General features: G+C 36.0%; 1 protein-coding gene across 8 annotated transcripts in view; it reads right to left on the bottom strand.

Moving 5' to 3' along the window:
* The window catches only part of CACNA2D1 (calcium voltage-gated channel auxiliary subunit alpha2delta 1), a 485,973-nt gene that overhangs the window by 358,885 nt on the left and 101,699 nt on the right, over window positions 1-25,389 (bottom strand). The window lies entirely within an intron of this gene.

Below are 25,389 nucleotides of genomic sequence, written 5' to 3'. Positions count from 1 at the left end.
AAAGTTGATCTTATACCAAACTATGCTCAGTGGTTATAGTTGTTGTGGTGGTGGTGGTGGTGGTGGTGGTGGTTGTTTTTATTTTGAGGGGGTATGTTACAGTTGGTTCTTTTATTTTCTCACGTTTTTTTTGCTTTTTTTGTGTGTTCTCAGAAACAAGAGCAGTTTCATGTAAAAAGAATACATCTATATGATTTCAATGTGTCCTATTATTTCATTCAAACTTTCAGTTTTATTATTATATGAGCAGCAATGAAATAAACGTGATTTAAATTCATTTCTAAAGCCCTAAATGAATAGGATTACAAAAAAACAAGAAGTATTAGAAAGACCACTAATATAAAAAAATAAAAATTATAAAAAAATAAAACTGCAAAAAAATAAAAAATAAAAAGAAAGAAGTATTAGAAAGACCATTAAGGAAAGAGACCTATACTTTAGTCAGTAAGCAACTTTTTACTCAGTAAATATATTATTAAACTGTCCCAGTATATCAGGCACTATGTGAGGCAGGCAGACATAAAGAAGAACTGAAATGGGCCTTTATGGACATTAGTGCTTAAGGAGACAATGAAATAAATGAACAAAACTTGAATAATTACCTATTTGTTATCACTGCTCTAAAGGTAATGTAGGAGTCTGTAACTCAGAAAAACAATTGTTGGTGGGGTTTCTAATTCAAATAAAACAGTCAAACAGGGCTATTTTAATCAAATGACCCTCACACTGAGATCTAAGCAATGAAGACAAAGCACTAACCTGGAAAAGGAAACAATATGCAAATACTCTGGGAAGCCTGGGTGGCTCAGTCGGTGAAGCATCTGCCTTTGGCTCAGGTCATGATCCCAGGGTCCTGGAATCAAATCCTACATCAGGCTCCCTGCTCTGTGGGGAGCCTGCTTCTCTCTCTCTCCCTCTGCCTCTCCCCTGATTTGTGCTTGTGTGCTCTCTCTATAACAAATAAATAAAATCTAAAAAAAAAAAAAAAAAAAAAAGAATACGCAAATACTCTTACATGAGAATGAAGATAAATAAGGCCCAAGAACTGAAACATTTTGAGAGGTCAAGAGAAATGAAATGAAATCAGAGAGGAAAAGATAAAACAGATCATACAAGGGCTGATAGGCCTTGACAGAAATACAGATTTCATTCTAAATGGATAATATTTTATACAGAAGTAAATGGGAACTTGGAAAGCTCTTCTGTGATTTCCCATACAGATCATGTTGTCCACATAAAACAAAACTGAAAACACTAATTCATATAAAACTAGAGTTTTATCCAGAATATGTGTGGGGGAAAAAAAACAGCATTAGTATTTGCTTTCTTTTGCTATCATAAGTATGCAGGAAAGGCAGTTTTTTTGCAATAATTATTTCTTTTTTATTCTACTAAGGGCAATTATTAAATGATAGTCAAAAATGTTATAGATATAATATGAATATATAATATACTTTCTAAAATTAAAATATCCATTACATTCATATAATCTCTCTTTCAAAAAAGAGCCAAAATATTTCAAAATAGTAATAAGGAACTAGTATCTGGATTACTAATATTATTACAAAAAAGAGTTGATGGCAACTTCCAAATTTAAATTTTACAGAAAAAGATAAGTTGATAAATAACATCCAAATTTCATCGATTCTACATTGCAATTTAAATTTACACATTACCATTTCATTATTACTGCATAAAACTTGCAAGGGTAGGAAAGTGAATAGCTAAAGGAAGGTTTGTTATGTGATTACTTTGTGATTACTTTGGTGAATATTTTCTAAGTTTAATAAATCTAAATATGCAAATATTTTATATGTACTACAAAATGTTACTTGTCCCCATCGTACATAATGAAAAAAACAGAGTTGCTAAGAATAGCGTTATAGGGTTTTCTTTCTTTCCACTACCATATAAGATGACAAAAAAATCTGGCATCTAACTTTCAAAAATTTCATATTCTAATTCTTTTTTTAAAAAGTTTTTTTACATAAATGAGGAATGTCTGCATTAAATTGTACATTGTCTTTAATAAATTATATACATTTATATTCTACAATGAGAGTATATTTAAAATTTCTTTCTAAAAAAAAAGGAACGTTCCATGGCCATATAAACTCCATGGAAAACCAAAATCTTCACATATCTGTGCCCATTATTAAAACTCTATAGATTTTCAGGGTTTTAGTAATTCATGTCGTACCATAAAGAGTATTTCAATTAATGATAAAATTTTCATTTATGTATAACAATTATATATTTTGAAAATATATTTTCAAATGATTATACCCAATAAAAAATGGGTACACTCAAATGGTGGCACAAACTTTGAGAGCTCAATTGGAGGATAAGAAATAAAAAGACCTAAAATGTGCACACTCTCAGCTCTATGGTATCTAATTTGTAAAATTTATTCATGGGAATCAGCCAGGATTTGGGAAATGACTATCTGCAAGGATATGTATCCCAGCATTACTTACTTATAGAGAAACATAAATCAAACTTAATTGTCTACTGAGAGGGGACTATTAAGTAAATTGTGCTGTGTCCAAAAGATAGTTTAGACAAGCACAAAACGATGTTACAAACGAATAGGCAGTAATACAGGAAAATGTGGGAATTGTAGTGATATATTAGGGAAATGATACAAAATAATTTTTAAGACCCAAATCATCAATTGTTACCAGTTTTGAATGACCCTAACTCTACCACTAATTAATTTTATGATTTTGGGGGCACCTCGTTGGCTCAGTCGATTGATTGCGCAACACTTGGTTTTGGCTGGGGTGGTGAAGGTGGTGGGATTGAGCTCAGCATGGAGTCTGCTTGGGATTCTCTCTCCTTCTCCCATTACCCCTCTCTCCCATGTGTGCTCTATCACTCTCAAATTAATAAAATCTTCTTAAAAGAATCTTATGATTTTGAAATATATATTTATCTGAGTTTCAGATAACTTCTCTCTAAAATAATTGTGAAGATTAACTGAGAAAATAAATTTGAAATATTTACAAGAATCTGATTCATGAATGTACATGCACCCAAAATATGTGGGCATAATCTAACTTTTAAAGTAAATATTTTTATAGAAATAGTGGAATGATATATACACCAAAAATTTAAATCATGGCTATCTCCAGATGATAAGATTTAAAGTTTTTCTCATTTTCATATTTCTTATATCAAACATGTATATTTTATAAATCAAACAATAACATATTACTGTAAAATAATAAGCACTAAATAAAAAATAAAACTATTATATATGTGTCAATGATGACTACCGATTGTTTAAATACATTTTTAAGTAAAGTAATACATATTCTTTTCAACCTATTTTATTTATATCCCATGCTTTTATGAAAGAAACCATACCATTCTAAAAGAATCAGATGAATAAATAACATTTAAGCCATTACATTTTCAATCTTAACGTTTGGTTTCTTTTCTGACTCTCAAAGTACCAAAGGTTGCCAATGCAGACGGGTAAATACATCTGGTTCACTTGCTTCTATTTTTTTTTCTATTTGTTATATTTGCTTCTTAGCTTAATTAAAAATTGAAGAAAAAAAATAAAGTTATATTTGTCTTCATTAATTTTTTACAGACACTAAAGGAATTATACTTGTGTTCAAAAGGCTAAAAGCATTTATTCTTCCAGTCAGCTGTATGTGCTGGGTCATGAGACAATGTGAGAAAGCCAGAGGATATTGTTTTCATCCAACTCTTCTGAACACCAAGATAATGAGACTTCTGGCAAAAAACAGTCTTCTTAGGTGTTCTGATAGTCAGCATACCAAATAAATGTAGTGAATATCAACAATACGTAGGAAGTATTGCAACGAAGTTTAACATTAGTGAGGTGTGTTATCGGCGATCTTACAGCTCCTGAGACAAATATTTTGTTCAAACTTTTGCATGTCACCTTTTCCTTTAAAAAATATTAGAACCTTACTTAATTTACTTGATTCATGTTTGCATAAGAAATAATCATCTAGGGGCGCCTGGGTGGCGCAGTCGTTAAGCGTCTGCCTTCGGCTCAGGGCGTGATCCCGGCGTTAAGGGATCGGGCCCCACATCAGGCTCCTCCGCTATGGGCCTGCTTCTTCCTCTCCCACTCCCCCTGCTTGTGTTCCCTCTCTCGCTGGCTGTCTCTCTCTCTCTCTGTCAAATAAATAAGTAAATAAAATCTTTAAAAAAAAAAAAAAAAGAAAAGAAAGAATCATCTATTTTGTTTTGCAAATTTAAACAGCAGGCCTTCTCTCCTGACTCAAATGTCTAATCACCCTAGTAGCAATAAAAATGATATTTTAATATGGTATAGAAATGCATGAGATAAACTTATCCATCATTATACCTGTGATAATGTGAAGATTCGAAGCAAGTATAAGTGATAACAATGGCTTCAGCACCTTGTACTTCACCATTCTACTTCACATTACACTGTGGAGGGAAAAAAAGGTAAATAGCTTTTTCTCTCTCCTGTTCTGGATTTTTAAGCCTATCACCCTCCTATATAAGAGAGTCAGTTACCTATGGGTCACTGGAACAATTAAGATTTGCATTAATTTGCTAGGGCTGCCATACCAAAATACAACTCTTCTAGAGCTAGAAGTCTGACTTCAAATTGTCAGCAGGGTTGGTTTCTTCTGAAGCCTCTATCCTTGACTTGTAGATGGCCATACCAAATCCCCAGTGTCTTCAGATGATCTTCCCTTTGTGCTCATCTGTGTCCTAATCTACCCTTCCTATAAGGACACCAGTCATATTGGATGAGGGCCCACCTTAATGATGACCTTTTAACTTAATTACCTCTTTAAAGATCCTATCTTTGGTATGCCTGGGAAGCTCAGTCAGTTAAGCATCCCACTCTTGATTTCAGCTCAGGCCTGATCTCAGGGGCAGGAGATCAAGCCCCACCTTGGCTCGAAGCTGAGCATGGAGCCTGGAGCCTGCTTAGAATTTTTCTCCTTCTCCTTCTGCCCCACACCCTTGTGTATGCTCAATCTCTTTCTAAATAAATAAATAAAGATCCTATCACAAATACAGTCACATTTTAGGAACTGGGAGCTGGGTCTCTAACAAATGAATTTCAGGAAGGACAAAAATCAGCCCATAATAAGATCCAAGAGGAAAAAAACAATACAGAGCTTCTTTCCCCAATGGGGTAAACATTTATTTACTGGAAGTTGTACAGATACCCCATGAGAACTGAAAACAGAAGATTCAAGATGAGTTGGAATTTAGCATCTATGTTGCCCTCACACCCTACACAAAGCTGGATGCAGTCCCCTGTGACTTTCTTTGACCTCAAAATCCAAGAAGGAAAATTTCTGCAACTTGTCCTGTGTGTGAGTGTGGTGAAACACTTTAGGGAAATATGGGTGAATATATACAACTGCATTTTTTTTTTACTGATCTTGCAACTTTTGTATAAGTTTAAAATTATCTTAAAATTATTTAAAAAATAGAAACAATTTGAAAAAAAAAAAAAAACCACAAGGAGGAAATAAGTTGAGTGAAGTGAGTTTTTCTTGCTCTTGAGGCTCAGAATATGCAGGGAGATTCTAGATAAGAGAACTGATTAAAAGTTCTGTTACAATATGGGCCCAAAGAATCCTTTCTCTGTGGGATTCTTGCATTAGATATATTTCAATCACCAGACCACAACCCCAGGAGGAACAGAAAAAAATTATTAAGTCCAGAAAGATTAAGTAAAGTGATCAGAGCATATGTTAGTGAAACAGAACATATAAAGGAGAAAGGTGAAGTAATGAAAAACAATAAAATAAATGCAGGGAGGGGCACCTGGGTGGCTCAGTCAGTTAAGCGCCTAACTCTTGATTTCGGCCGGGGTCATGATCTCAGGGTGCTGAGATCCAGCTCCATGTCAGGCTCCAAACTCAGCGGGGAGTCTGCTTGGGATTCTTTCCCTATGTCCCTCCTCCCACGTTTGCACAGGTTCTCTGTCTCCCAAAATAAACAACTAATTCTTTAAAAGATATATAAATAAATGCAGGGAGTAACATAAAATAAAATCATGAGTTTCTATGAACAAAAAATTGAGCAGATGAATTAAAAGAGAGTAATCATTATGGAAAGCTGAACTAAGAGCCTTAAAGTTCAAATGCAAGAAGTTCAAACTGAAGAAAAAATAAAGAATGGAAATAAAGGAAAAGCTAAAAGATGTGTAGAAGAGATCCAGGCAACCAACCAACCACACAAATACTAAAATATTTTAAAAGAGTATAGAGACTATAAACTAAACATATACTAGAAAGAAGTGCACCTGAGTTGGAAAAAGACCTGAGTTTGAAGATCAGAATGGCTCCCAGAATAAGACGGATGATCAGTAATGATCCTCACCTAGGCATATCCTGGTAAAATTCTTGGACTCCAGTAAGTAAAGCTTGTATAAGTTTTGAGACATAATGAACATGCTGCACTCAAAAGAAAAAATAGATCTGCCCTAGACATCTCATCTGAAGCCTGGAGAACAGAAGACAGGGAGATAAAATCCACAATGTACTGAGAAACAAGACTATAGCCCAAGAGACAAAGATGCTACGTGGGAACATACAATTTGAATGCTTAAAAAATAGTCTTGAAAGAGAAACTGAAGGGACACACTCTCAGGGAAATTCTAAGAAAAATCTGTCTCTTGGGGCACCTGGGTGGCACAGTCGGTTAAGTGGCAGACTCTGGATGTCAGCTCAGGTCATAGTTCCAGGGTCCTGGATCCAGCTTCACGTTGTGCTCTGTGCTCAGCGAGATTCTCTCTGCCTCTCCCTCTGCTCCTCCCATTCTCTCTAAATAAATAAATAAATCTTTAAAAAAGAAAGAAAGAAAGACTCTGTCTCTTCAAGTTGTACCAACAGGACAAAGGAGGGTAGCGAAAGTAGGAAACAAAACTGCATCAATGCGGGGAAACCGTAGATCTTATTTAGGTCACTGAGAAAATAGGAGAAGGGAGAGGAGCCATGCAAAGATTCGAAAAGCAAAACAGAACTTCCAAATTAAATACCAATGGGGAAAACAGAAAGAAAAGCAATTTGATCAGAATGGGGGGGGGAGAAAAGCATAAGAGGCAGCAACTATGAAAACCAACAAAGTAACATGGAAGGAATAAAATTGAGTTTTTTGGACAGTAAACTAAATATGAATGGACTGGATTCTCCCAATTACAAAAAATAAATTATCCTGTTAAATCAAAATTAAGAATTCATTAGATTTGTTTAAAAGAAACACACTGAGCAAAGGTTGAAAATGTTGCAGAGGGAAAGATAAAGATTTGCAAAATAAACAAATAAATAAAGTGAAACAATACACAAGGCAATTCACCTGTTTAATTGGAAATAAAATGTCATTCTCTATTGATGACACGAAGTAAAGAAATTAAGACTCTAGAAATTAAATCCTGAGCAAGACAATACAATCACTGCCTTTCACAACATAGCTAATTCCATACACAAATCGACTAGTGGCCACAAATATCAGAATTAATTAAAATTTAACTTGTTCTCTCATCTTTCTTTCTAAGTTTTCTCTTTTTAAATAAGCTCTATGCCCAACGTGGGGCTTGAACTCATGACCCTGAGATCAAGAGTCGAGTGCTCTACCAACTGAGCCAGCGAGGTGCCCCTCATTGAATTTTAACTAATTAATTAATTTTAATTAATCACTGATTATGCTTTGCAAATACTGGATAATATTATTAATTCTAAAAATTTTAGATTAATGCCACAAGGTGAGAGGTATTTTTAAAAATACATTATTTGTTTTGTGGTATGGGAATACCAGGGTCATAAAAAGTAAACAAAGAGACTCTCAGAAATCAAAAACCTAATATATATTTTACTTAACAAATGGCAATATTAGAATCACTAAGCATTACGAAGGACATAGATATTGAATAAGGTAGTTTTAATTATTTTATATAATAATTACTTTAACCATTTAAATAATTGCTTTAAAAATATTTAACACACTGTTCTAATCACTGATAGGACAGAACAAGTTTTGTCTCTCACTGACGTCTGCTTATTTGTGTTTGTATATGTTCTTGATAACTCAATAATTTCCTTTCATTACTAGCTGTCTTTATAAACATGAGTCAATCTATTTATTCTCTGATCAAAACTGAGGGAAAAAATAATATCCAATATCTTCATCACTGCTGGTCCTACTTCCAATTCCTCTTTCTCTCACCACCCCAATTTATCATAAAGAGAAAAACCCAGCTCCTTGCAAGGAGACATGCCTATAAGTATTTCCCCCCCCTCTCTAATAATGAGAACTAAATATAATGGAATGACTTTGTTATTTGAAGCATTAGGAAAGAACTACAATGACTGAATCAGGATTTAATATGTAAATCAAAACACTTCATTCTGGGGCCCCTGGGTGGCTCAGTCATTAAGCGTCTGCATTCAGCTCAGGGCATGATCCTGGTGTTCTGGGATCGAGCCCCACATCAGGCTCTTCCACTGGAAGCCTGCTTCTTTCTCTCCCACTCCCCCTGCTTGTGTTCCCTCTCTCACTGGCTGTCTCTCTGTCAAATGAATAAATAAAATCTTTAAAAAAACAAAACAAAACAAAACAAAAAAAAACACCACTTCATTCTGTCATACTTGAGCCAGTAACACCACAAGTGAATTAGGAAAGGACATACTAACGTCACTGAGGGCACATGGGGCAGACTCCAGTCTTTCACTGGTTCATAGGAACTGAGTATTACCCACTTTTTAAACATCAGCTATACCACACATACGATCTTGCATTTATATAAACTATCAAGAGTCTTTTGGAGCTCACTGCTTCTTAAAATGTGTTCATTATTTTCCTTTTTAAGCACTGTCACTAAATGGGGAAGCGGGAAATTACTATTGTCACACAAACACAACAAAAATGTACGCTGCCAGCTCCCTCTGTAATGGACGCCTACTTATGTGGCAATAAAACACTGGCAGATCATAGGGATGATTCCCATGTGTGTGCGGCTGAGAGGAAAAGTATGGCCTGCCTTGACAGGAACTGCCTTTAAGTCTTTAAACTGTCCTCCTTCCAGTATTTATTCAGTGTGCCTTCTACACAGCTGAGAAATGCTGTTTCAAATCACTGAGCATGTCTGAAATACTTCAGGGAGAGCAGCTGAGGATCTTTGCGGTAACTAAAACAGGGTAACTTTTTCTTGGGAAGGCATTAGGTGCCAATTGCTGCTTCTTAATATGCTGATGTAGCTTCCAACAGCAATGGGGCAATGGGGTGAAATGTCAGCTAAGGACTAGAGACTACCATTTAGTGAAGAGAAATTTGATCATGGAAGTGCAGCAACCTTAAGCAGGCCTGATTTTCCTGGCCAGAAGACTGGCAGACATCTGACATCACTGAAATTAAAGAAAGAGCTATTCCCCCTCCTAATTCCCAAAAGATAACATCATTCTCAATATTATAAAGCCCCAGTAAACAATTTGAAGGCAAAAGAGTAACAGTGAATGCATTAAACATCTAGAACTTTTATGAGCATAAAAATTCTAAGAGAGTTGTCTCAAGTTCTTTGTATTCTACTAAAGAAATTCAGCTGATCTCCACGTTTTACCTTTCCCACTCCCATGAAGCCTCTCTCTCTCTCCCCCGCTCTCCCTCTCTCTCTTTCTTTAACGGCATAAGAGGTCTTGTCTTTCACTACATACCATGCCTTGCTTCTCTCTCTCTCTCTGTTTCTCTCCCCCCTCCCTCCCTCCCGCCCCCCCCCGCCCCCCCCCCCCCGCCCCACACCCAGCTATTTTAAAGATAGACTATCACACGCAGCGCCTCATCTGGATGGGTCTGGAGTCTCTGAAGCTTGACCACTCTAACTTCTCCTACAAATGGAACTGAAGAGTTTCTTTGCAGCTTCTAGCAGGGAATCACAGATACTCAGATACCCCTGAGTGAAGACTGAACCTCCTCTTTCCAGGAAGGTCACCCTCTTTGGCCCAACATGCAGCTTCAGGAGGGGTATAACCAGAAAGAGCGGTGAGGGGGGAAAGGCACACCACAGCCAACCAGATCAGCCAAATCAACCCTGATGATCAGTGGGGTGACAAATGTTGGAGCCAGACCTCCCTCACATCCAACTGCTCACTACCTGTAATTAAATGTCGGTCCCTTCGAGCATATCTTAACTTTAGAACTGCAAGTGATCCACTCAGCTCTGCATCCTTGCTTATAACCGCCCGGTGCTTTAGGAGCTAGTAAAATGTACTTACTGAAATGTCAACTGAGATGTGTATATATATATGTATATGTATATGCACACACAGAGAGAGAGAGAGAGAGAGAGAGTTGGTTTCACTGGTTAGATGAGAGTAATTATCTGCATGGTATTTAAGCACAAGTTTAGAAATAAGAATTCTAATTATTTTTTAGCTTTTACCACAACTGTATATGTTGTAATATTTAGACCAGAGTTTCCCTAAACCACTCCCAGGATATATTCATTTATGGGTGCAAAGGTCCCAGCACAGTATGTGGTTTATAGTTACTCTTAAATGGCTCATTTTCCCATATAAGTCCAAGTAATTACACTGAGCTTAATTAAAAAAAAAAAAATTAGAATTTTGTGATCTCTGTCTCCATCAGCCAGCACCCACACATTTTTACATAAGTACTAAAGAACAAGAGTAGGAAAAAGAGGGGGAGAATGAGAGAGGAAGAGAAAGAGAAGAAATTATTAAATGGAATAATACATGTAAAATAGTGTGCAGAGTATCTGACATATAGTAGTCAAGGCAGAATAAGGAGAAATGCTGCTATAAGAAGCTTGGGAGTTAAATGGATCCAGATTCAAATCCTTGGATGAAGTAGCTCCATTAAAATAGGGACTATGTTAACACCAAGTCCGAAAGTATGCTGTAAGGATTAAATAAGTAAATGCAAATAAAGTCCTTAGCACAGTGCCTAGTATACAGTTAGCACTTAATAAATTATTGTTATTACTATTATCCTTCTATTTAAAGTGTTATGTAAGGTATTTGTTATTTTTGAAACACTGCAATATTTGAACTTAAAAATGTCACTCTTACTGAGAAACTGTGGGGATTAATTTCATCTCAATGGATACAATTAGTGAGTCAAAATAATAATGCCTAAATAAAGGCATGAGAAATTACATACTCTATTAATGTATTTTATCTCCTAAGTTTAAACAAGCCCATTCCAGAGGGGAAAGTTGATGTGTGCAAAGTCATCTAATGACAATGGACATTTCTGCAAAAAGTCAAACTCATTAGGATTAACTATAAGCAAAAATGGCTATTGCACATCCACGTTGTAAAGAAGTATTCTGAGCACATAAATATCATACTAGATGATTTATTTCTCTTCCTTTTTAAGAGGTCACATTATGTTGTTGTGCAGAAGGGAAAAAATGGACAGGCAGTAATGTATACGGCAATAAATTCTCTGTAAACCCTTTTGCAGAAAATGAGTCATTATGACATAATATTGGACTTTGAAGTCATCTGACCTGGAATATCTGAGAAAAGACAGTGCAAACAATCAGAAGCAATTGGACTGTCAGGCAACAAGAGACCAATATTTATAAGAGCAGCTGCAATTAGGGAGTCATGAGTCCTGGGACTAAATGAATAAATTAGCCACAGAAGGCGTAGACAGTCTTTTGTAACTAATGCCTTGGCTGTCAAGACACAACTTGATTTTTGCTCTTAACTGGTACTCGATGGTGTCAGTTGCCCTAGAATACAAGGTCTGCCGACAGCAGGATGGCTCACGCACAGTGCGGCACGCTGGCATCCTGCCTGTGGCTGAGATCATGCATGCGAGATAGAGCCGACGAGCTGGTGTGTGTAATCAGTAACTGCAACTCTTAGACTATTTTTTTTAAATAAATCTGGAAGACAGATGTTTGCCCCAGCCAGCCTGTTAATTTTGCACTGATTATGTTGCCAACAACAGAGGCACTAATCTGTAGAGAAGAGTATGAGTTTTTGACATTATTATAATAATTAAAAATATATCTATCATTTAAAATTAATTCCTGTTTAAGGAACCGTATTTAACTTATTATACGGGGCCAAAGGCAACCTTGTCACTCCCTCCTGCGTCTACCAGAAGTCCTGTTATTTAAAACAAATATGAAAAAGGGGAAGAAGGAATTAGTGGAAAGAATAAAGATTTCTATTTCCTTAAAAGAAAAACAGAAGTGCCCAATATGTTTTTTGACTCAACCATCCCATTTATATGACTTAATTCTAATAAAATAAAAATCAACCATTTTTCCATATATAAAGATGTGCTATAAACAGTATTAGCATTGTCTATATCAAAAATATAGAAATGATGTCTCTCAATAGGAGACTGGCTAAGTAAACAACAATATATTAATATAATTAAAATGCTACAAAGCTATTAAAAATAATTATATGCAGTAATACCCAATGACATAAACATCTACATGAAATACTGGTAAAGAACACACACACACACACACACACACACACACACGATGGGCTTAAAGGGTAATCACCAAACTGTTATTAAAAAAAGAAAAAAGTCATTTACTCTAGTGGGCTCTTAAGAGAACTTTTGTTTTCATCTTACACTATATTTTCATATAGTTTAAATTATTTACAACAAGGATATACTTGTATATTTACCAACGTAAGTTTAAAATATATCAGAATCATCTAACATACATATCATCTACCATACAACCCACAGAGAATAAATAACAGCTCTTGTTGTAGGATCACATGCAAATGAAAAATGGTTAAGTTGCAGTTGTACTGTGCTTTTTCTGAGTGCTCCCTTATAAATTACCATCTTCAGTTCTGGCCTCTATGTTCTAAGGAAGTTGGAGAATAAATATTTGATAAGTTCCAGAATACAGTACAAAATGAAAAAGGAATATAAGACATGTCCAGATATATAGGAGAGCTAAAGAAACGGGGTTCCTTAGGTTATACAGCGTAGCATATTAAAAGGCATAGGCTTTAAAGAGTCAGAGTTACCTGGGTTTAAAACCCCTTCCACTTGGTACTCTGAGTTCGTTAGCTTTGGCCTTGTTAGGCAACACCTCCGATCTTCATACATGATAATGTAACTGCCGCATTAGGTTGTTCTGAAGCTTAAATCTGATAATGTATAAAGAATTTAAAACAATGCCCAGCAATAATGACTATTCAGCAAATGAACATCATCATTATTTGCTAGGATGAGTCTATGTTCCCTACCACTCTCAACCCTCCCAACACACACACACAAACACAAAATGAGATATTTTTTTAAGGAGAAGGCCAGTCGAAATTTAACACACCTAGAGAAGAGAAAACAAAACAGCTTTAAACTAGACAAGGACGTGGATGTTAGAAATAATTTCTTGAAAAATAAGCTAAGCAACTATAACAGGGTATTACAACTATGGAAGCTTCCTCAGTAAAAATGTGTGAGACAAGAACGACACCCTCCCTAACCTTGGTGGTTTAGACATTCACCTGCCTGAAAGGAGAAGGCCAGAAAAATGAATTCCCCAAATTCCTTCAAGATTTATGGTTCAATGATATTCTAATTAAAATTAACAGGGCTTTCCGTCATTCTAATGATAGATTGTGTCAGGGGATTTTAAGGAAGGCACAGACAGCTCATCTTCGCAAATGCAGTTCTTGATTTTATAAGCTCTAAAAAATTGTTGAGAATAGATTTAAAAAAAAAACCCTCATGTATATTAAAAAAAAAAAAAAAAAAAGCTGGGCGGACCCTACCTATCTCATAAAGGATTTCGTCTACCTGCATGTTACTCAGTAAAAGCCAGAAAATGAATTCACCAAAGAAGGTTTAGAGTTTATGTAATTTTGTGATAGGAAAATAAGGAGTTCATGGATAAGAAGATGGATAAAAAGATAAAGTAGACATCACTGGATTAAAAAAATCAAAGTGAAGAACATTCGGGAATCAAACCACCCCTGGAAGTTCAACTCTATAAAAGGCTAAAACGGTGTTTACAGTACACACTCCTTGATCAGATCCTCTCCAAATTTATGGCACGCTATGAAGTTCGATCTACAGACTCTAGCATGTGAATCAAAGAGGGTGGCCTTAGATTAGCCCGGTTTCTCTAGATTTATTTTTATGCAAAACATCATACTAGCACATTTAAATGAGAGCATTTCTATCACACTGTTGGGACAAGTTTGTAATTTCACAAAAGGAGAAAGAAAAATGGAATTTTTTTTTTTTTGCCTCATTTTGAGATAATCTTTTCATTACAGGTTTCTTAAACTCCCAAGTCACCAGGTAAAGACTGATGACGATTATCCTAGGAACAGCACTGGACAAATCCCATAACCACCACTAAGCGCCTGTGTGTAAGACCAGCCTGCTTCGTGGCTGGGCCACCTGTGCAGTCATACTGGGCCCTCTGCTCACTCACATGGACCCCACCAACTCGTATAACACTCTGTGGCTGCCACCTTAAAATTCTTAATCACTTTTCAAGCAGGGCCTCACATTCTCATTTTGTCCTGGGCCCCACAAATTCCATAGTCATTACTGCCTACATGAGCTTTGCAGGTCACCTCATGCATCAAATTCTCATTTCCTAAATGCAATCAACAAACCCAACACTCTCTTTTACACTAATTTTTTCTTTTCTTTTTTTTTTTTTTTTTTTAAGATTTTATTTATTTATTTGAGAGAGAAAGAGACAGCGAGAGAGGGAACACAAGCAGGGGGAGTGGGAGAGGGGGAGGCAGGCCTCCCGCCAAGCAGGGAGCCTGACATGGGGCTCAATCCCAGGATCATGACCTGAGCCGAAGGAAGGCAGACGCTTAACAACTGAGCCACCCAGGTGTCCCCGCACTAATTTTTTCAAGTGCTGCCTTATTAGAGCACATGTTACCTTGGTCAAATGGTCAACAGAGTGAGGCTCTTACTGATACTTTAAATATTACTTTCAGATCCTATGGAATTAAGGCAACCAAAGACTATGAAAATCACATTTTCAAAAGACGTTTTTTTTCCTATAAAGAGACAATAACTGTTGCCTGAAACTTTTCCTTGTTTGAACACCTTCATTAAAAAATTAGGTGCACTATACCATTCATCGTGCTCTGCAAGTTAAAGGCTATTTGGCAACTACCTCTTTCAAAAGTGTCTTTGTTTAGACAGTCATTTAGTGAAGACACTACTTTAAGGAATGAGGGAGGGAGAAAATACTCTCCCACGGAGAAACTTACAGCAGAAAGTGTTTCAAAACCCTTCACTGCTAACCTTTAAAGAATATATTAATCAGAACAGAATATGATAAAAATTAAAACACTGAGTGTGGTAGAGAATAGTCCCACAGTCACAGGGCATATGCATCCGCTTCCCTCTTAGTGTCATGTAAGAGGTCCTAAATGCAGCCCTGGGTTCTTCACCATCCCTTCTGTTTGGCCCCATATTCTTACTGTTAAAATTACATTAGATTTAAAAATCCATAAAGATGCTCTGAAAGTGTATAATCTGAGAGAGGAAATGAGATGGTACTGCTAGAGATTTCCATTTGACACATTAACAAATAGTATCAAGAAATACAGGCATCTCCCATTTACTCCAGTAATCTGCTTCAGAAAAATCTGATTATTTTGAGTGAAAATTCTGATAGTCGATCATTTATTATGTTGAATGGGAACAAATCCACAGGGTATTTGTATCAAACCACACCCCCAACCAACTTTCAAAAACCTAAGTAAAACAGTACAATATGCACTTATCACAGGCCCACGTGCACTGAAAAGTGTAAGAAACTCTTAGATGACAGTGTGAAGTGCTGCAAACACTGCTTCCTGATGAAAACATAAACAGGATTGTTAACATATGATCAGCCCTGCTTGGCCTCTCAGCGCCAGCAGAAAGCACGCAGGCCTCCTCGGCCGGCACCTGGCCTGCTCCTCGAAGCAGCTACACAGGATTCTGATGTGCTACTGACTGCATTTGGAAGGTAAATCACGACTCTTCCCAGATATCACATTATTTAAAAAATTATTGAGTTTGGAGGCTGTAAATATAAAGAGTTGCCTTATAGGCATCAGCAAAAAAGAAACCAAAAAACAAAAATATGTTACTGAGAAATCGGTCTACGCTGTGAAAATTGCATTTCGAAAATCAAGAGTCATTCTGTTGCAAAAACATTAACTGGAAAGACATTCCGCAGGTTAGGTATGCCTGTATTTTATTTAGTGGCAAAATTAATGTCTTAAGTATGTGTTAGACGTTATGGGGCAAACAAAATTGATGCTGACATTACAGGAGTTAAATCCAAAGGTACCATGAGACCCCATGAAAGGCATAATGTCATCTTTACAGAGAGAACTGAGTTGACTGGACAAATGACACATACATATATTTTGGCTAAGATTACTGAGATGTCGTTGAGGTGAGAAATATGGTGTACAGAGCTAAAAGCTATATAACCTAAAAACAAGAACTCAAGCCCAAGTATCTCACTCTATGTAAGACTTGGTCAAGACCTTGAATTTTCTGACTTTCAGGTGAGTTTTCTGATGCAGTGTGAAGACTGAATGAGTTAATGTAGTAAGTTTTTAAATTAATAGAGGCACACAGGAAACACCAAATATTTTGTAGATATACAGAAGTAGTTTTGATTTGCCAAAATTTTTTAAATTCTCTGAACTTTCCTTTTCTCATCTGTAAATGAAAGCAATTATACAAACTTTGCAGAATATAAATTGTGTTAGAAATATATGGGAAGAGCCTAGCAAAGTGTCTGGACTAAAGCAGATATTCTTCAAGTGCTTACTATTACTTTGCTCAGCACTATTAAAACTCTAAAAACTTTTACTCTTTTCCATCTAAGCAAACTGCTCACTCACTCATGCCCTAACCTTGCTATTACTAAAACTCTTAGTTTCTCGAATTTCCATCATTTACCACAATTTCTTGTTTTTCCAATGTTCCCAATAAACTTACACTTTATCCACATAAAAATGTCTTGAACTTGTCATTCTTGACCATTACCAGACCCTATGTATTGTGGTTCATGATTTCAAATATTTCAACTACTGCCAACTAATTCTTAAGTATCCTTGATGTTTACAAAATGTATTCTGCCAATCTTCAACCCAAGATGGACTTCACAGTCCTTTCAACTACTACCACTCACATTGTGCCAAGCCTTGTTAGGGAAAGCTGATTTGATTGTACATATAACCATTATACTGAAGGATTGGGACTCTACATACATACATACCAGCAATGTTTTCCTCTATTTCCTCTGCTTCTTTAAAATGAATTTTCTCTAGACACCCTTCCCTAAAACACACACTAAATCTTGAAAAGGTCTTCATGCAGACACCAGCTGACATTCTAATTAAAGGTACCACACTTCATACTCCCTGTTGCAGACGGGGATACTGAGTGAGATAGACACGGAAATAACAAAAGGGGACTTCTGGACATCTCTTGAACTACCTTGAGAAACCTTGAACCAGGTTTCTTGTTACATGAGAGAAAATAGACCTGCAATCTGTTTAAATCACCTGTTTGCTTGAGTACTAATCATATTCGAACACAACTTTAATCCTTACATATTCCCTAACTTTTCCATTCAGCACTGTATATACAACTTTTACACCTAAAAACAATCTCATGTAATCAACTAAAATATCTAATCTAGGTTAAAAATTAAAAGTCTAAGCTTAGCTTAAAATGTATTTGTAGTCCCATTCTCAGCTTGGGACTGGTTCAGGCTGAGAAACTTCAGGAGTTTCAGGTTAAGGAGTGTGGGAGATTTCTATTTCCACTCTCTGAGCTTTTCCTCCTGATCCCCTCTGGGCCCCACTTACCAGCTCACAGGCGCTGGTTTTAGCGATAGCACTGTGAGAAGCTGGCAATGGAGGGCCCTTTCTTGTTAGTAATTACGTGCTGGTCCTCTCTGGAAGTGGCAAATGTTCAACACAGACTTGCTCCTCTCCTAGAGTGCTTTCCGCATTGTTGGAAGCTAAACAGTTTATATAACTGCAGTGCCACACTTCCGGCTGCCATTTACAGCTCTACCTCTCCATTCCCATCCGAGAGGGTATCTACCCTCTTTCTGCCTGACTGGCTTTGGCCCTGGCAGGAATCCCTACTGGATCGAGTCACAGACCTGCTCCGCCCCATAAGGCCTACCTCTGTGTGTTTGAGCTTATACCCAATGAAGCCACCTTTCATGGCTCAGCCACCAGGCCAGATTGTCTAGCCGCAGCATTTCATTTTTAGCATCCAGAGGTATGTATCAAATCCAAATAAATAAAAGTAATCTCGGCTTTGCAAAACAAATAGACTACCTGGTCTCTTTACCACTCAAGAGTCAAAGGGATATATATAAGCAAGCTGAGCAATCCCCGCAAAGACATTTACACTAACATTAAAGAGAAGAGTAAGCACATTTTTCTTCTGGGAACACAGAAAGAGCACAACATTTCATACTTTCTCCAAAGTAATTTCTCTCGTTCTCATCAACCTGGATAAATTTATAGCCGCAAGATAAATTTTGGACTAATGGTCAAAACACACACACACACACACACACACACACGCACACGCAAATTTCAGAAAGCTCTTTCAAATTCATATGCAGCTTAGGACTTCATTTTTAGAATATGAAGGTACTTCATGCCTTCTGTTTTTTCTCAATGTTAGTTAGGAAGGCCCTAGGTTTTATTTATCAGCCATTTCATTTACCCACAACAGATTCTTTTTACTTTTTCTTACTCTGATCCCTCAAGTCTTTAGTATGGTCCTGAAGATCCCACAGCCCTTTCATTCTTCGCATAAAACATTAACTTCTACTTTACCAAGAGAGAAGTAGTCATTGAGTATGACTTTCAGATTTTCTGTATCTGTGAAGTTTTTATTCATATTTAATATCCCTTTTGTCTCAAGTGAAAAATACCACTATTTTTTCAAAGATAAATCGCATGACTCTGATCTTCTCTATGCCTGCTTTTTCTGGAATCAATCTTTAGAGTTTTTTTTCTTATTTTCGAATGTCATAGGTTCCTTCCCTTCTGTCTATAAACATGCTAATACGCCCTCCATTCTCAAACACAAACAGAAAAGAAAAACAAAGTCTTTAATAGTACTCCATGTTTCTCTTGCACTGTGCTACCAAATTTCATGAAAACACAAATTTCTTTTTTTTTTTTTTTAAAGATTTTATTTATTTATTTGACAGAGATAGAGACAGCCAGCGAGAGAGGGAACACAAGCAGGGGGAGTGGGAGAGGAAGAAGCAGGCTCATAGCGGAGGAGCCTGATGTGGGGCTCGATCCCATAATGCCGGGATCACGCCCTGAGCCGAAGGCAGACGCTTAACCGCCGTGCCACCCAGGCGCCCCTAACAAATTTCTTGATAATTTCTCACAACCTAATCACTTTTTAACACTGTAGCCTTTTTTCTGTTCCAATATATTCTAATGAACGTGTTCTCACAAAAGTAAACCAATGATTCCTAACACCCAAATACAATACATTTTTTATTCTTCTTTGAGTGTCTGAAGAATTTCACATTTCCTCCTGTATCTCTTTGGACCCAGTTTTCTGAAATTTCTTCCTATAGCTCCAAGTTAAAAGCTCTAGAGATATAGGCCAGGAATCTGTATTTTAGCAACCTCTAGAGGCATTTCTGACAAACATGAGAGAGACAGAACTATGGGTTTAGTAGTTAAAGAAACATTTTAAAAACAACCAATTCGGTTAAACAGCAATAATCTAATCCTTCCAGAAGAAAGACCCTATCTTAAGAGTCACTGAAAACATTTGTCATTTTCTTTTTTCATTATCTAATCATAAGCTCAATATCAAGGTTGAAAAAAGACTTGGGCATATTACAGTATTTAAAGCTTTATAATAAATTGGAGTAGTTTTAATTAAAGTTACCAGGACACCAGAGGGAGACAGGATACACCATAATTGGAAAAGTAGCACTACAGAAATTCAGTTATTAAAGTCTTGATCCTATTTTCTTTGAGCAAAATGTCTGGAAAGCTTCACTGACTCAGCAGGTCTCCTTGGCCATGCAGGTTGACGAGCCATGAGCCCAGTGATTTATTTCATTCACCTCCACCTTTCAGAAGGCACCACTAGAAGTTGGATCATTTTGCTGAAGAGATTTCTCCCATGAACTATTCATATACAGTTGTAGATTTTTCAACCTAGACCAGGCTGAAATAAATGTTGGTAACAATGTTAAATGGTTACTGTTGCTCTGGGGTGTTCTTCTGGAGGGGGTTGTTGCTTGTCAACACTCTTTGATTTGAGTCTGTTTTAGAATAATTCAATAATGTTGGCAATTAAAAATGTTAATGTTGATTAATGTTAATATTCATCACATTGAACCATTTTCTGAGACACAGATGTAACAAGTGCCAGAAAAACAGTCATTTAGCAGATGATTTTAGAAATAAATTTGTTGAAGTAATTACCAGTGTGGGCTTAGAGGGGGAAAAGAAACCGTAGACAGATATCCTAAAATTGAATTCCACCACTACCTCATACAAGTCTGTATCTGTTCAAGTCTTGAACAAGAATACTGGTCTGGTGTGAGTTTCCTCATTTATAAAACAAGAATATGTTTAATGTGCCTACCTCATAGGCCTTCTGTAAGAGCATACTGAATATCAGTCATCAGAAACATGTTTTTATATAGTCATAAAGACAAAACAAAACAAAAAAACAACTATTTAAGTACAAAAGTCTGTTTTGCTTTTATAAAAGACATAGTTTTAGGGCAAAAGCAACTAAAACTTTTTATATTGATTTCTCTTTCAGCTCTAAGGCTGGTTGAAAGAACAGATAAAAAGACAATAGCATAAAATGAATGTGAATAAAATGTCAAAATCAATGCTGAAATTGAAAAAAAGAAAATCTTGGTAGGAATAGTTTAGAGTCAAACATACAAACAAATGCAAGATAAACAAAAAGCAATAAAATTAGTTTTAAATCAACAAGCTGTTGATTTAAAAGGCTCAAAACCATAAAATCTCTGTACATGCATGCATAATAAAATATATCACAGATGTTGAAAAGTAATCATTCCACTAAATGGAAGGAAGGAGGGAAGGAAAGGTGAAAGGAAGGAAGGAAAACAAATTCAGGCAGTTCAATTTCTTTAAAAAAAAAAAAAAAAACAAAAAACTGAATTATCAACCTAAACTGGCAATTTCTTCAGTGGATATGTGAGTAAACAACCAATCCAAGTTACTTCTTCATCTTAGGTTGCTAATCTTGATACTGAAGAATAGAGGTTTAAAATTTTCTCACATCCAAATAAAAAAGAAAAATTTTTCAATACTGTATATTTTACTTCACTAAGCCATTTTTTGAAGATGGCTAACTGATATAGGAGTCACTTAAAAAAAACTCATAGCCCTCCAGAATATTCTATCAACTGGAATATCCAATTCTTTTTTTTTTTTTTTTTTTTTTTTGAGTAATCCATTAAGGATTTTTTTTTTCTATCTTAGGATTTTTCCTTTTACTTTTTAAATTTAAATTCAATTAATTAATATATAATGCATTATTAGTTCAGAGGTAGAGTTCAGTGATTCATCAGTCTTATATAACAGCCAGTGCTCATTACATCACATGCTCTCCTTAATGTCCATCACCCAGTTACCCCATCCCACTAGCCCCTTCCCCTCCAGCAACCCTCACTTTGTTTCCCATGGTTAAGAATCTCTTATGGTTTGTCTCCCTCTCTGATTTTGTTTTATTTTTCCCTCCCTTCCCCTATGATCCTGTTTTGTTTCTTGAATTCCACATATGAGTGAGGTCATATAATAACTGTCTTTCTCTGACTGACTTATTTCACTTAGCATAATACCCTCTAATTCTATCCATGTCATTGTAAGTGGCAAGATTTCATTTTTTGATGGCTGAGTAGTATTCCATTGTGTGTGTGTATGTGTGTGTGTTCGTGTGTGTACACCACATCTTCTTTATTCATTCATCTATCGATGGACACCTAGGCTCTTTCCATATTTTGCCTATAGTGGACACTACTGCTATAAACATTGGGGTACAGGTGCCCCTTAAAATCACTACATTTGTATCTTTGAGGTAAATACCGAGTAGTGCAATTCTTAATCAATCTGAATGAACAGTAATTTATAGCATATTCCCTAGTCTTCATTTCTTCCTTTTTATGATTATATACTTTTTTCAGGCCAAAGGATATATCTGTATAGTAGGTAAGAATGCAGATCTTGAAGTCAGACACACCTGAATTTGAATGCTCTTCCACTCTTGCTAATTCAAAGTACAGTTTTTATACTGGAAGTATCAGTATCACCTGGGAGCTTATTAGAAATGTAGTATCTCTGGCCAGGTCTACTGAATAAGCTTGTACATTTTAACAAGAGCCACAGGTGAAGTAACAGTCATTAAAATTTAAGAAGCACTGACATACATTAACTATTAGATAAATTTCCTTGAGCAATTGAAAGGATTTCTCAAACACCCAGTTTTCTCATTGAAAATGACACTAATAATGATGTCAAGAGCTTAGTATTATTATGAGAAATAATTAAATAATGCTACTTAGTAAATACTCATAAGGTCTAACTGGTATTAAATTTTATCTGCCTCAATTTTGTACATTCATGATATTTTTCCACAAGTATATTTACTTGTGGAATTACATTGGCATCCCACCCAGATAAATTAAGCCCTTTTAGTCAAGAAGTCTGAGTATAAGCCTACAACAGGGGCGCCTGGGTGGCACAGCGATTAAGCGTCTGCCTTCGGCTCAGGGCGTGATCCCAGCGTTGTGGGATCGAGCCCCACATCAGGCTCCTCCGCTATGAGCCTGCTTCTTCCTCTCCCACTCCCCCTGCTTGTGTTCCCTCTCTCGCTGGCTGTCTCTATCTCTGTCAAATGAGTAAATAAATAAAATCTTTAAAAAAAAAAAAAAAAGCCTACAACAAAAATAGAAGTTAATTAATAATGCCATCTTGCATTCATTTACAGTACAATGTAGCACCTGTTTTTCAATTAGCCTCAAAACATTTCCTTTTGAAATAATGTGTTTTCTGTTTTTGTGGAGTCAAAAAAGTTAAATAAAGAATTTAGTCTAAAAACAAACATGACTCTTTCTCCCTGACATATAATCTAACTAATTCCACATTTAATTAGTTATTGTGATTTCTGTATTCTGCCATTCACGCATTTAGGATAGTCACTGATCCCCCACAGGATTCAAATAACGTACCAGGTGTCTAGAGCTTCAATTCCAAATGATAAAAAAGGAAATCTCAATAGGCTCCAATTTAATCCAATTAAGGCAAGATACATCATATTTCATTCTGCGACCATTTTTCTTGGGACTTTGATGTCCGGATTATCTACTTCTTATATTTGGAAGAAAAAGGTAAGCTGATAAAAATTAATATAATTGGAATCCTTTTCAATTGTCATTGAGTGAATATTAATCACTTAAGTAGAAAGTATGTATTTTTATTAAATAAACTTTTATTGAAAACACACTTTACATTTGTAAATGATGCGTAAAAATGGTATTTACATACCCAAAATTGAAGAGAATGCTTTCAATCTTCCAGTAATGAAAACTTATTTTACCATGGATAACTCATGTATATATTTCTTAAAAATTAAATGTGTCAACTTATGGCAATATGGCATTTCGAATATTCCAAAGAACTCTCCTTTTACATTACAACAAGATCCTGGATATTTTAAGAAACATAAAGATTTATAAGTGCCAGAAAAGCAGGCAAAATTTCTGAGTGCCAAGATATATATAAAATATAGTAAGCTAAAACTCTGAACGGTGAGTGATAAGTAAACAGGAAAATCAGAGTTGCCCTGGGACAAACTCTTGTAACAGTGTTGTGATTTGTAGACTAAGAAAAGCTAAACATAACCTCCAGCATTATATCTGACAGAAGATGTACAGGAACTTTACAAAGGAAGTTTAAAATATTATTGAATAGAATAAGAACTTGCTTGATGGCAAAAATAGTCTATTTATAAATCAGAAGGACAAAATATCATATGACATCAATCTTCCCAATTTGGTCTGAGTCAATGCAATACCAATCAAAATCCCAGTAAAGATCTTCTTGGATAACAACATGCTGAATCTAAAACTTAGATTACATGTGAAGGTTCAAGAATACTCAGGATTCTTCTGAAGAATATGGTGAGGGACTGGGCCTGCCAGAAATCTAGCTTGATAACTGGAGCTCACTGGGGTAATGCAAGCTAATAAATGGCCCTGGGTAAATTGGTCAGAAAAACATTTAATTTGAAGTGCAACCTAGGGGCGCCTGGGTGGCTCAGTTGGTTAAGCACCTGCCCTGGGCTCAGGTCATGATTCCAGAGTCCTGGGATCGAACCCCACATCAGGCTCCCTGCTCAGCAGGGAGTCTGCTTCTCCCTCTGCCTCTCCCCCTGCTTGGGCTCTCTCTCTCTCTCTGTGTCAAATAATTAAATAAAATCTTTATAAATAAATAAATAAATAAAAATAAAGTGCAACCCAACACTATGTACTGACATTAGTTGCAGGTAGACTAAATAAATCTGAAAGACACAGAACTTTTTAGAATAAAATATATAAGAAATGTTTATGACCTCAGGATAGGGAAGGATTTCTTAAAACACACACCCTGAAATACTAATAACATTTTTTTTACTAAATACCTTATTTTTATAATAATATTTTTTTATTATGTTAGTCCCCATACAGTACATCCCTGGTTACTAAAAACCTTTTTAAAAGGTGACAGTGACTACATTAAAATTAAGAACTTATTTTATCAAAGTACACCACCAGGACAATGAAAAGACAAGTCACAAGCAAGTCAAAAAAAGGTATTTGCATTACACAGAACTTAAAATGGGGTTACCACCAAGAACACATAACCTACAAATCAATTTTAAAAATTAAAATATGCAGACGATATGAACAGATATTTCACTAAAGAAATAAAAACGGTGAATGGATATAAAGTAAGATGTCTGCTTCATTACTAAGAAGTAGAGGTACTACTTTACATCCATTTGACGGCCTACAGTTAAGAAGTCTGACATGGCCATTTATTGGTCAGAATACGGATCAATGGGGACTCGTATACAGCTAGCTGATGTATAAACTGATACAACTATTTTGGAAAACGATTTTCATACTTTGTGAGTACCCTACAGTTTATTAATTTTCCTATCGTGTATATAACACCCTACAGGTATCCCTGCATTTATGCACCAGGAGACTTGTTCAAGAAAATTCAACAGCAGTATTCACAGTAGCACTCAACTGGAGATAATTCAAATAATAATTTGCCAACAGAGAATAAATGAACCAGTTGAGATACACCTCACAAAATAATTTTT

This window comes from Ursus americanus, chromosome 3, assembly GCF_024610735.1.
Source record: "Ursus americanus isolate L20-20 chromosome 3, mUrsAme1.1.p, whole genome shotgun sequence".
NCBI lineage: Eukaryota > Metazoa > Chordata > Mammalia > Carnivora > Ursidae > Ursus > Ursus americanus.
The sequence above is the reverse complement of the archived record's forward strand: the minus strand, read 5'-3'. Positions and strand labels throughout refer to the sequence as shown.